At 31.8% G+C, this 12,128-nt stretch overlaps 1 long non-coding RNA gene across 1 annotated transcript in view; it reads left to right on the plus strand.

Annotated features, from left to right (window-relative positions):
* The window catches only part of LOC134725013 (uncharacterized), a 209,250-nt gene that overhangs the window by 125,693 nt on the left and 71,429 nt on the right, over positions 1–12,128 (plus strand). The window contains exons 8-9 of the long non-coding RNA XR_010108508.1: positions 447–573; positions 7,648–7,733. This is a non-coding gene — a long non-coding RNA (uncharacterized LOC134725013). The remainder of the gene's footprint in view (positions 1–446; positions 574–7,647; positions 7,734–12,128) is intronic.

Consider the following 12,128-nt stretch of genomic DNA (forward strand, 5'->3'; position numbering starts at 1 on the left):
ATTTTAAGGTCATCAAAAGACATTATAAAACTGCATCTATAGTTGAGATGGTTTTAGGTAGTTATCAATGACGAATTATGTTTGTTAATGGCCAATATTGTGCTTTCGAAATTCGAAATGAAATTTCTCCATATGCTGATGTACGAGAAGCATTGTAGTGCAGAGAGAGAGAGGGGGTCTATGCAAATCCTTAGTTAATAATATAACATTTTGTTTCAATGTAAAATACAGAAATTATAACATTTGACATATTTCATCATATCAAACATTATATTTTAAATATGCATAAAGATACTATATGTTATTGACGGATACTTTTTTCCTGGTTTAGATACTATGAAACTGTTTGCATGATTTTTTAATTTTTCATATATCTTTACTGAAACACGTGCACTGCTCAATAATTGGTTTTCCTCTTTTTTAAATAATTTCAATCTATATTTCAGACAAATAGATGGAGACAGCGGGCAATCATCCAGATATAAACGAGACAGTCCACCTACATCATACAGCCTGTTACGTTGTTCGAATTTATTTTCTGGGAATCCACGTGGCATCACCAAGAGTTTCTGTGTAAGCACAAAACCACTTGTCATCATACAATTTTGAATTACCAAAAAGAAAACTGTTTAACAAAACAAAAAAACTACACCAATCACCAACACACTCGTGCTAATTGCAAAAAGTGTCACAAACACAAATAAAGAAAAATCTAAGGTTGTAGCCTCTTTCATTTCACTCCACTTCTATCTACCTCTAAAACAAACACAAATAAAGAAAAATCTAAGGTTGTATAGCCTCTTTCATTTCACTCCACTTCTATCTACCTCTAAAACAAACACAAATAACGAAAAATCTAAGGTTGTAGGCTCTCTCATTCTACTCCACTTCTATCTACCTCTAAAAACAAACACAAATAAAGAAAAATCTAAGGTTGTATAGGCTCTCTCATTCTACTCCACTTCTATCTACCTCTAAAAACAAACACAAATAAAGAAAAATCTAAGGTTGTAGGCTCTCTCATTCTACTCCACTTCTATCTACCACTAAAACAAACACAAATAAAGAAAAATCTAAGGTTGTAGGCTCTCTCATTCTACTCCACTTCTATCTACCTCTAAAACAAACACAAATAACGAAAAATCTAAGGTTGTATAGGCTCTCTCATTCTACTCCACTTCTATCTACCACTAAAACAAACACAAATAAAGAAAAATCTAAGGTTGTATAGGCTCTCTCATTCTACTCCACTTCTATCTACCTCTAAAAACAAACACAAATAAAGAAAAATCTAAGGTTGTAGGCTCTCTCATTCTACTCCACTTCTATCTACCTCTAAAACAAACACAAATAACGAAAAATCTAAGGTTGTCGGCTCTCTCATTCTACTCCACTTCTATCTACCACTAAAAACAAACACAAATAACGAAAAATCTAAGGTTGTATAGGCTCTCTCATTCTACTCCACTTCTATCTACCTCTAAAACAAACACAAATAACGAAAAATCTAAGGTTGTAGGCTCTCTCATTCTACTCCACTTCTATCTACCACTAAAACAAACACAAATAAAGAAAAATCTAAGGTTGTATAGGCTCTCTCATTCTACTCCACTTCTATCTACCTCTAAAACAAACACAAATAACGAAAAATCTAAGGTTGTAGGCTCTCTCATTCTACTCCACTTCTATCTTCCACTAAAACAAACACAAATAACGAAAAATCTAATGTTGTAGGCTCTCTCATTCTACTCAACTTCTATCTACCACTAAAAACAAACACATATAACGAAAAATCTAATATTGTAGGCTCTCTCATTCTACTCCACTTCTATCTCCCACTAAAACAAACACAAATAAAGAAAAATCTAAGGTTGTAGGCTCTCTCATTCTACTCCACTTCTATCTACCTCTAAAACAAACACAAATAACGAAAAATCTAAGGTTGTAGGCTCTCTCATTCTACTCCACTTCTATCTTCCACTAAAACAAATACAAATAACGAAAAATCTAATGTTGTAGGCTCTCTCATTCTACTCCACTTCTATCTACCTCTAAAAACAAACACAAATAAAGAAAAATCTAAGGTTGTAGGCTCTCTCATTCTACTCCACTTCTATCTACCTCTAAAACAAACACAAATAACGAAAAATCTAAGGTTGTAGGCTCTCTCATTCTACTCCACTTCTATCTACCACTAAAAACAAACACAAATAACGAAAAATCTAAGGTTGTATAGGCTCTCTCATTCTACTCCACTTCTATCTACCTCTAAAACAAACACAAATAACGAAAAATCTAAGGTTGTAGGCTCTCTCATTCTACTCCACTTCTATCTACCACTAAAACAAACACAAATAAAGAAAAATCTAAGGTTGTATAGGCTCTCTCATTCTACTCCACTTCTATCTACCTCTAAAACAAACACAAATAACGAAAAATCTAAGGTTGTAGGCTCTCTCATTCTACTCCACTTCTATCTTCCACTAAAACAAACACAAATAACGAAAAATCTAATGTTGTAGGCTCTCTCATTCTACTCAACTTCTATCTACCACTAAAAACAAACACATATAACGAAAAATCTAATGTTGTAGGCTCTCTCATTCTACTCCACTTCTATCTCCCACTAAAACAAACACAAATAAAGAAAAATCTAAGGTTGTAGGCACTCTCCTTCTACTTCACCTCTATCTACCACTAAAACAAACACAAATAACGAAAAATCTAATGTTGTAGGCTCTCTCATTCTACTCCACTTCTATCTATCACTAAAACAAACACAAATAAAGAAAAATCTTAGGTTGTAGGCTCTCTCATTCTACTCCACTTCTATCTACCTCTAAAACAAACACAAATAACGAAAAATCTAAGGTTGTATAGGCTCTCTCATTCTACTCCACTTCTATCTACCTCTAAAACAAACACAAATAAAGAAAAATCTAATGTTGTATAGGCTCTCTCATTCTACTCCACTTCTATCTACCTCTAAAACAAACACAAATAAAGAAAAATCTATGGTTGTATAGGCTCTCTCATTCTACTCCACTTCTATCTTCCTCTAAAACAAACACAAATAACGAAAAATCTAAGGTTGTAGGCTCTCTCATTCTACTCCACTTCTATCTACCTCTAAAAACAAACACAAATAAAGAAAAATCTAAGGTTGTATAGGCTCTCTCATTCTACTCCACTTCTATCTACCTCTAAAACAAACACAAATAAAGAAAAATCTAAGGTTGTATAGGCTCTCTCATTCTACTCCACTTCTATCTATCACTAAAACAAACACAAATAAAGAAAAATCTAAGGTTGTATAGGCTCTCTCATTCTACTCCACTTCTATCTACCTCTAAAACAAACACAAATAACGAAAAATCTAAGGTTGTAGGCTCTCTCATTCTACTCCACTTCTATCTACCTCTAAAAACAAACACAAATAAAGAAAAATCTAAGGTTGTATAGGCTCTCTCATTCTACTCCACTTCTATCTACCTCTAAAACAAACACAAATAAAGAAAAATCTAAGGTTGTATAGGCTCTCTCATTCTACTCCACTTCTATCTATCACTAAAACAAACACAAATAAAGAAAAATCTAAGGTTGTATAGGCTCTCTCATTCTACTCCACTTCTATCTACCTCTAAAAACAAACACAAATAAAGAAAAATCTAATGTTGTATAGGCTCTCTCATTCTACTCAACTTCTATCTACCTCTAAAAACAAACACAAATAAAGAAAAATCTAAGGTTGTAGGCTCTCTCATTCTACTCCACTTCTATCTACCTCTAAAACAAACACAAATAACGAAAAATCTAAGGTTGTAGGCTCTCTCATTCTACTCCACTTCTATCTTCCACTAAAACAAACACAAATAACGAAAAATCTAATGTTGTAGGCTCTCTCATTCTACTCAACTTCTATCTACCACTAAAACAAACACAAATAACGAAAAATCTAATGTTGTAGGCTCTCTCATTCTACTCCACTTCTATCTACCTCTAAAACAAACACAAATAACGAAAAATCTAAGGTTGTAGGCTCTCTCATTCTACTCCACTTCTATCTTCCACTAAAACAAACACAAATAACGAAAAATCTAATGTTGTAGGCTCTCTCATTCTACTCAACTTCTATCTACCACTAAAAACAAACACATATAACGAAAAATCTAAGGTTGTAGGCTCTCTCATTCTACTCCACTTCTATCTTCCACTAAAACAAACACAAATAACGAAAAATCTAAGGTTGTAGGCTCTCTTATTCTACTCCACGTCTATCTACCACTAAAAACAAACACAAGTAAAGAAAAATCTAAGGTTGTAGGCTCTCTCATTCTACTCCACGTCTATCTACCACTAAAACAAACACAAATAACGAAAAATCTAAGGTTGTAGGCACTCTCCTTCTACTTCACCTCTATCTACCACTAAAACAAACACAAGTAAAGAAAAATCTAAGGTTGTAGGCTCTCTCATTCTACTCCACGTCTATCTACCACTAAAAACAAACACAAGTAAAGAAAAATCTAAGGTTGTAGGCTCTCTCCTTCTACCTCACCTCTATCTACAACTAAAACAAACACAAATAACGAAAAATCTAAGGTTGTAGGCTCTCTCATTCTACTCCACTTCTATCTACCTCTAAAAACAAACACAAATAAAGAAAAATCTAAGGTTGTATAGGCTCTCTCATTCTACTCCACTTCTATCTACCTCTAAAACAAACACAAATAAAGAAAAATCTAAGGTTGTAGGCTCTCTCATTCTACTCCACTTCTATCTACCACTAAAACAAACACAAATAACGAAAAATCTAAGGTTGTAGGCACTCTCCTTCTACTTCACCTCTATCTACCACTAAAACAAACACAAGTAAAGAAAAATCTAAGGTTGTAGGCTCTCTCATTCTACTCCACGTCTATCTACCACTAAAAACAAACACAAGTAAAGAAAAATCTAAGGTTGTAGGCTCTCTCCTTCTACCTCACCTCTATCTACAACTAAAACAAACACAAATAACGAAAAATCTAAGGTTGTAGGCTCTCTCATTCTACTCCACTTCTATCTACCTCTAAAAACAAACACAAATAAAGAAAAATCTAAGGTTGTATAGGCTCTCTCATTCTACTCCACTTCTATCTACCTCTAAAACAAACACAAATAACGAAAAATCTAAGGTTGTATAGGCTCTCTCATTCTACTCCACTTCTATCTCCCACTAAAACAAACACAAGTAAAGAAAAATCTAATGTTGTAGGCTCTCTCATTCTACTCCACTTCTATCTCCCACTAAAACAAACACAAGTAAAGAAAAATCTAAGGTTGTAGGCTCTCTCATTCTACTCCACGTCTATCTACCGCTAAAAACAAGTGTTTCAAATTGTGTTAAACACCAACAATTAATCAAATATCTTTACATTGAATCGAATTTGAATAAATTTTCATTTATATTTTTAAAAGTTTGTCACATAAAATATATAATTATATGTAACGGTAGTTTATTATTTAAGTTAAATGTCGTTTTCAAATGATAGAAAATAAGTAACAGGAATAAGGTTGTATATTTTGCATAAACCCGACGATTAATAGGACTTATATTTCATAGTACAATTATACCTTTGTCAACTTTGTTGCATTCATTTCTCAGAATTCGTGAATAAATAATAAGATAAAGATTGATGATCTTCACCTTTAAATTGTATTTGGTTGACATGTTTTTATCAATAACAGTTACTATATATGGACAGGTGCATATTTTTACACAATAAACAATAGATGCAAGAATTGAAATTATGTATTTGCGCCAAACGCGCCTTTCGTCTACAAAAGACTCATCAGTGACGCTCGAATCAAAAAAATTTAAGAGGCCAAATAAAGTACGAAGAGCATTAAGGACAAAAATATCCTAAAAGTTTTGCCAAAAACATGCAAAAAAATAAAGAGAATTATGAAACGGGACGTGGATTATCTTTATTTGCATCCCCTTTTAAAAGTTCTGTATGTTTGGATGATAACAAACCATTTAAATAAATAAACTTATTGATAGGGTAGATTTTAAGTGTTTTTATCAAAAGGAAATTGTTGAAAAAAATAATAATTTTGTAAAATTATTTCTTTTATTGAAGTTTTAGAAGACCTCTAAGTGATTGGTAACAGGTAGTTGAAAAAACCTTTACACAAACATATTCCAAGCCAAAATATAGAAAATAAAGCAAAAACCCGATTTCATGTCAGGTCTCCTTTGACTGTATAATAAATCCAAGTCGGTTTGTCACCGATTTAATATTGATCCTGCAAATGACACAAATACATGACCATACATTGGGAAATGTTGATTCGTATGCGATGTAGATTGTGTTTCTGTAATGATTTTCATATGTAGGTAAACATTCCTGTGTTCTCTTACTCTATAGTAAACTGAATTCTTTCTGCGTAACATCCATTTCGTGTCGTCATTATTACAAACATGAGTGGGGGGAAAGGGGGGGGGGCATGACTACTGCAAAGAACTGATACATTCATAATTAATTATTGATTACTAATTGATAACGATTAAGATTAAAGGTACACTGCGTCCATTTTTACAAATCTATAAAAAAAACAATTGTTTTGATGCAGCAACAAAAAAGTTGAATGAAGTCATCGTGTGGCTTTTTCTCGAAAAGTACTATAATATTTATAACAATTGATCAATGTATTGCTAAGCTATTTCAATACCACAATAGACAAAACACTGTATTCTCGGTACGTATTTATGATGTAGACTTTTACAGAGAAACCAATTATGTACTCTTACCAGGTACTGCTACACTATTCTTATTCGTGCAATAAATGATACACTTGGATCTGCACGTGTTTCTTGTGTAGACTTGTATTGAGGAACGTCTTTGTACTCTTATATAGTAATTGCTATATACTTTTGGTACACACCTATTTCAATATCCCAATAAATTTAACACTTCAATTTGCACTGTTTACAAAACTTTGAATTCTTTAAAAACTTAGGCTTTTCCACCTCAGGAATAGTCTACTTTCGATTTAATAGCTAAACATTTAATGCTCTTCAACTTCGTACTTTATACGGCCTTTTTACCTAGTTTGTATTAGAGCATCACTGATACAAGTTTTTTTGTAGACGACACGCGTGTCTGGCGCAAATACAAAATTTCAATCCTGGGGTCTATGATGAGTGTTTTTGCACGTATTTTATAATTTATTTTTGAGGATGAAAAATTTTAGTACTCTTGTCCAGGTATAGCTATGCTTTAGGTACTTTTCGGTTTTCTTTATCCTTTGTATTTTAACATCTCCCCCTGGAGCATCATTGATGAGGCAGTAATTGTCGAAATGCGCAGCTCGGCACAGCCTCGCTTTCTACCTGTTTCTTAGCCTTGTACAAATAACATTGATATTTCGAGACAATTTATGGTTATTCTATATATATATACAGCCAATCTTTCATTTAGTGTTAACAATATTTCATTATGAAATTATAATCTCAAATGTTATTAGTATGACAGTTTTATAAAGATTGGAAAACATAGTATTTTTTTAGGTTTACGAGTTAAGTTTAAAGTACACGTATATCCTATTAAGAAATGTCCTTGGTACAACATTTCTTTCACTATTGATATATCTTTTTTGTAGGTCAATGTCAGAATACTTCAACCAAGATGAAAATAGACGGAAGTCGGAAGAGAGAACCGGTACAATTTCCTCCAACGAGAAAAGTTGTATGTTTCGTGTATTAAATATGGACGCATCCTTATGAAAAATTCACACGGTAGCAATTATGAACAAGTCCTAAAAATGCTCAATTATGTATTAAGATCAGTAGCGTACACCCTGAAAATTGGATAAATGTCATTTTTTGAAATAAAAACCTTCGAATTTTATTTTCCGCTCGCTCCACCTGGTAGCTAGTAGGGTCCCGTCTCCAAACCAAAAATCCAAGATCCGTCAGGATGTTTTTCAATTTCACTCTACACCACCATAACTATAATCAGCGGTAGTGTTCGTATTAAGTATAAAATTGAGAAACCGCCCAAAAAATACATTATATCGTTTCTTTTAAAGAATATCTAATCAATTTCTGTGATTGGACAACTAGTAAATAATGAACTTGAAATGAATAAAAAAACCAAGAAAAAAAGAAAAATAACACTCTTAAAGTTGATGCTTTCGACGTGCATTCCGGATATACCTTCATCAGAAACTCTAAAACCCGTCCATTTCAATGTCAACGATCGAAGTATATAAATACATGCATTATGTAGGGCACATGTATGTCCTACTTACATACCGAAAACGACATGTCATTCTAGAATCTATCAAAGTTTTTTTGAAGTTTTGTTTTAACATTTTCTTGAAATAAACTGATCACCGTGCACAAATAATCACAAATTAAGAAAAGACATCTTAAAAAGGAAGAGCATAACACCGCCAAATTATTTTTGTGTCTGTCCAAGGACTGTTATTTGTTGGTTTTCGTTGGTTGCTGTCTGTATTGTTTTTTTCTGTTTTAATGTTGTTTTGTCACAATCAGCCCGTTGATTGTTTTGTTTTAATGTGTCATATTTTGTCATGTCGGCTTCCTCTATAAGGTATAAGTTTTTCTCATTATTCAAGGTCGCCAGTAGCATATAACTGACTAAATTTACGTTATTTGGATTTTGTTTGTATATTTTTTTTATACTGGCAAACATTTTTAAAGAACAATACTTTTATTCAAGACATTTGCGTGTTTTGCGATGAAAATTCTGAAAAACATATTGTTTACGCTAATACAAATTTGACATCTTCTATTTATATATAAAAATATATCTCAAGTGTTTATCCCTTAAAACCTAAGTCTATGTATAATAGTTATTTGTTTACCTTTAATGTATTTACAATGTGAAATGAGTCACAACAAAGCTATTTTAAATCATAACCTTTTTTTGAACTACAACTGTTTTTTTCTTAGTAAAGAAGTAGGATACAATTGAAGATATTTAAGATATGAATTTTTAGTACGGTCAATGCTATGGATCGAAGAATATCGCTTAAACGTGTGAATGAGTCCGACATACAATAAAATTAGATAATTGGGGTTCAACATCAAAGAGATGTATTAGCATGGGTTCGAATCCCGGCGAGGGAAGAACCAAAAATTTGCGATAGCAAATTTACAGATCTATCATTGTTAGATTGATGTTTAGACGAGTTGAATATATATATAAATATAAAGACATAAGTTTTAATATACATGCATCCAACATATGAATTTCAGCTAAAAAGGTGTTACGAGTTACATAAAGCTCTATACCAGTTTTAAGGTAGCACAATACATAGATTTTTTTACTTCCCATCCCCGACCTTTAAAATGCAGTAACTTTCTTAAAACTGCATATAAATTAATACAAGAGATATATATAGATAGGTTAAAGAATAATCTTTTAAATGAATGCAATATTTTTGTTATGCAATCATTATGTAATCAATTATTATTCAATTAATGGCAAAATCTTGGTCAGTTCACTTTAGAATGAATTAATTAAAAATTAATTTAGCGCTTTCATCTATATTGCTACACAAGAAATTTTAACGGGTTTTTTTAAAGCAACACAGCAGGAGCTTCACAAGTGTGTCTCAAATTATCGCTATCGTATTCCATTCTCTCATTAATTTGTAATTAGTGTAAACATCCTTACCACATAAAAGTAGATAATGTATGATAAGGTGTAAAATTTGATCTATACATTCTATCCAAAACCCTTGTTGTAGATAATGACTCAAGGAACAACATATAATAAAATCAACCCTCTCGGGGGATCCATGAAGAAGCTAATTTCCATTGAAAGTGGAAATTTGTTGTAAAATTTTGTAGACACAATTATCATTATGATTGATTACATAATTGTTGTATAATACTAACATTGCATAAACTTGAAAGAGTAATCTGTTAGCTATTCATAGATACCACTATTATAAATTTTCAAGCATTATAACGAAAGTTACAGAATTTTTAGAACTGGGGAATTGGAGGTATAAATTCTTTGTATTGTGCTACCTTAACAGGTTTCCCCCCTGAAACTATACTGATAAAGATTTTCGTAATTTTTTCCAGATAGTAAGTTAAATGGTAAACTTTTGCGATTCTGCTTGAAAAATATAATTATGTATTGGGTATTAGAATAATTCCTTTGCAATCAAAAACAAAATGTTATCTAAAGAAATTGGAAACTATTTTTTATAGAAAAAAAGGTTAAGGATTATCGCTTGCACGAAACAAATAGAAAAGACGCTTTACCTGGGTGATTTATGTCATTATATAATTTAATTTTGGATGTTACATGTCTTCCGATTGGCTTACGTTATTTTGTTATCAGCCCATAGATATAATTTAGTCATGTGACCGTAACGTGTTTTCATAGTTTTCTACGGTTTAAAATGGAATTTAGAATTAAATTATAAGAAATAACTGTAATATTTTTTTCTGTCTATTCGAAATAACATTAAAAAAAAATGTGGTGCACACTGTTAAATAATCCGCTACGCGCGTTATTCAGTGTGCACCACATTTTTTATGTTATTTCTTCAAAGACAGAAAAAATATTACAGTCATTCCTTAAATATAAGTCAGGGACCTGAAATCCATTTATTTTTATGGTTACCGTCTGCCTTTTTTACGTTCATTGTTGACCTTTGAACACTGGTATACTACTGTCGCCTTTATTTTTTTTACCAAAGGAGTGACGTTATTTTCATTTTGAATTTTTTATTTACATACAATAAAATTACCGACAATGCTTTAGAATCCCAAAACGAAGGCTAAATCATCTCTTCAATATATTAGAGTTATTCTTATGCCATGTAATCAAAGTTATCAAAATGATGACTAAAACGTATGCTGCTGTCATCATAATAAGAAGAACACAAATCAGTTTCTTGATATATTTCTTGTATGCAGTACTCTTGTACAATATATATTTGCCTTGCCTTTGTCACAATAAAAATGCCATAATATCTGTTCCTGTTGGAACAAATATTCTATAATATTTGTTTCGTTTTGAAATTTACACTTGAAAATTGTTCCATTATAGCAATGATAATTTGGAAATTGGATTTTGGAAAAAGTAAAATCACAAAAACACTGAACTCCGAGGAAAATTCAAAACGGAAAGTCCGTTATCAAATGGCAAAATCACATAATAAAACACATCAAACGAATGGACAACAACTGTCATTTACCTGACTTGGTACAGGCATTTTCAAATGTAGAAAATGGTAGATTGAACCTGGTTTTATAGTGCTAATTAAAACTCTCTTGAACTTAATTCTACTTTATGACACTCGGTCAAAAATAAGATCGACTGTAATCAATTCTATGTTCATTCCATTTATCAAAAGATTTTAAAGTTTGAAATCGATTATACTTCAGAGAAGTTGTATTTTGGTTAACTAAAACAATAAGAATTACATTACCAAGGCGTTAAATAAACAAACTGCAAACAAAAAACACAACATACACAATTTCTTGAGATAAAGTAAACCCATACCAATAAAAACCGATTGAAACTATATTTAGATTTTAAACGGGAGGGTTTATTAATTGTTTTTAAAATTGGAGTTTATTAATTGTTTTTAAACGGGTGGATTTATTAATTTGTATTTAAACGGGAGGGTTTATTAATTGTTTAACAGCCACAGCAACAGTAATATTGAAACAAATAGAAATATGTAGAAAACCAACATCACTTATTCAATCCGAACACGAGTTAAGTTATGGAAAATGGAACATTAAAAATCCTAAAAAAAATACTTACAAAACAATTGTTCCGAAAAAAATGTGGTGAAAAACGACTGAAATCAGTTTAACTGTCTCATCCAAAATTGTACCGATATGAAATGGTTGTGTCTCAACTGACAAGCGCCATTTTTTCACAGTCTTAGAATTTAAGATAGATACCTGAGGCCGGTAACAAGAAGCATTCGTATGTCTTACGAACGAGGCGTCTTAAGATTTAAGAATGTAACAAGACCCTACCTCAGACCTATCTTAGAATGATTGACAGCCCTTAATGTTTGAAAAAGTGCATGATTTAAGAACGATTCTTATGTCTACCTTAAAGCATTCTTACTAATTC

The sequence above is a fragment of the Mytilus trossulus genome, chromosome 7, assembly GCF_036588685.1.
Source record: "Mytilus trossulus isolate FHL-02 chromosome 7, PNRI_Mtr1.1.1.hap1, whole genome shotgun sequence".
Lineage (NCBI taxonomy): Eukaryota > Metazoa > Mollusca > Bivalvia > Mytilida > Mytilidae > Mytilus > Mytilus trossulus.